Raw genomic sequence first — 2,481 nt, 5'->3', positions numbered from 1 at the left:
CGGCAGGACGTCCCACGATACATGCCAGTTAAACACCGACGGGCGGTGAACCAACAGCGTGGGACACAAATCCAACTACGAGCTTTTTAACCGCAACAACTTTAATATACGCTATTGGAGCTGGAATTACCGCGGCTGCTGGCACCAGACTTGCCCTCCAATAGATACTCGTTAAAGGATTTAAAGTGTACTCATTCCGATTACGGGGCCTCGGATGAGTCCGTATCGTTATTTTTCGTCACTACCTCCCCGTGCCGGGAGTGGGTAATTTGCGCGCCTGCTGCCTTCCTTGGATGTGGTAGCCGTTTCTCAGGCTCCCTCTCCGGAATCGAACCCTGATTCCCCGTTACCCGTTACAACCATGGTAGGCGCAGAACCTACCATCGACAGTTGATAAGGCAGACATTTGAAAGATGCGTCGCCGGTACGAGGACCGTGCGATCAGCCCAAAGTTATTCAGAGTCACCAAGGCAAACGGACCGGACGAGCCGACCGATTGGTTTTGATCTAATAAAAGCGTCCCTTCCATCTCTGGTCGGGACTCTGTTTGCATGTATTAGCTCTAGAATTACCACAGTTATCCAAGTAACGTGGGTACGATCTAAGGAACCATAACTGATTTAATGAGCCATTCGCGGTTTCACCTTAATGCGGCTTGTACTGAGACATGCATGGCTTAATCTTTGAGACAAGCATATGACTACTGGCAGGATCAACCAGGGAGCTGCGCCAACTAGAGCTGAGCAGCCGGCCGCCCGGGAGTGTGTCCCGGGGGCCCGCGCGAACACGCAAGCGTCCGCTCAATCATTCTGCAAACAGGAGGAGGCTGAGCTCCCCTGCACAATACACCTCGAAACCCTCTCAGGTCCCGGCGGCGCGCAGCGCCGTCCCAAGTACTTGGTCGGGTTCGAGAGAGGCGCAATCGCCCGGAGTTAGGCGAGTAGACGCTTTCGGTGCGACCACCCGTGCTCCCAACTGAGCTTGCCGCTGCCGACAGAGGCCCGGGAGCGTGCTGTCGTGGCATTGCCGGCGGGAGACAACACGCGCCACCTACGGTGACCGGCAGCTCCAACGCCAGCGCCACAGAAGGACAAAAGCCCCACTTGGGTGCCGAAGCGAACTCTCCCAGCACAGCGCACGCGCCAACACATCCGCACAGCTGCGATACAAACCACCAGCGAGAACCGCTGGGGCGACCGAGCAGCAGACGGCGTCGCGGCGCCGAGCGCCGGGCGGCGGCGCATCCTCAACGCACACAGTCCTCAATCGGACCAGCACACTGAAGATGTCCACCGCGCTTCGCACCGGGCCCGCGAGGACCTACTTTGGCCGCACGGCGCCGCGCGCAGGGTGCGCCGGCGCGCAGCTGCGACGCCTGCCGCGTCCGTCGGCCGGCGCGCCTGCCACTGGCCGCCCCCACCAGCCGGCTGTAGCGCGTGCGCCCACGCACCGCGCGGCCAGCACGCCGGGAGGCGCCCCCTCACCGGCCGGGGACGGTCCCACCCAGCCACCACCGCGTATCGCTTCACACCCAGATGCCGTTCAGTTTCATCGGCATGGTGGGTATCGCTGGAACAACCGGTTAGTACCTCAACCTATCGTCGCCATCACCGATTCACCCCTAGCGAGAACAACCGCACCACAACGGGTTACCATTTCTTCATTTGCGTAACTTCACCAGAAAACGTAGGCGTCCATCGCCATTAGCAACTTCAACGATTATTGCATGCCTGTGTCAGGTGTCACGCCACACTACGTCTGCCCACATACACGCAACAAAATGTGCACGCCTAGACAATACGTGGAAGGTGGCCCCCGTACGTATGCGATGTCCATTGCTCGAACGACTGTCAACCGGGCCTCTGTAGCATGTCGCAGATATGGAACGCGGTGCACCATGCTATCACGGTGTTTGAGGAGAGACGACTAGGTCCGAATACATCAACACACAGCTCATGCTGATCGCCATCCACGGCGTCCGTTCCTCCCACACGTCTCTATGGCGTACCACACTGCAATCCAGCTCTCATAGGGAGACGACACGTAGCTGCGTGCACAATATTTGCACTGTATGGTCCGCCGTTTTTGGGCGCAGTCGTTGTACGGTCACACATGTGCCACGATGTATCATTCAGTACATAAGGACGAATGTGCAGTACAGATTGTGGTTCACGCGTACGACATCAGCGGACAGTTGACACAGGCCGCACCACAACGTAGCCTGCGTACGTCGCATGCGAAGGGCATTGAACATGCAAACTTGTCACCAACCAGCTTGCGAAGGCAGGGGGCAAGGTGGGGACGTGGGGACGTGGGGAGGGGTGGGGGGGGGGGGGGGCGGCATGTACGTCCTGCTGCCATCCACATTACAGTGTACAGCAGGAGCATGTGGAAAGTCAGCAAGACTTGCAAGGTGTTTAACATGAAGCGATACACAGGGGAGCGGGCAGTGCGAGTAGCGAACTATATTGCGAGGGTTGC

This window comes from Schistocerca piceifrons, unplaced genomic scaffold (genome assembly GCF_021461385.2).
Source record: "Schistocerca piceifrons isolate TAMUIC-IGC-003096 unplaced genomic scaffold, iqSchPice1.1 HiC_scaffold_936, whole genome shotgun sequence".
In the NCBI taxonomy this organism is placed as follows: Eukaryota; Metazoa; Arthropoda; class Insecta; order Orthoptera; family Acrididae; genus Schistocerca; species Schistocerca piceifrons.
This window is presented reverse-complemented; position numbering follows the sequence as displayed.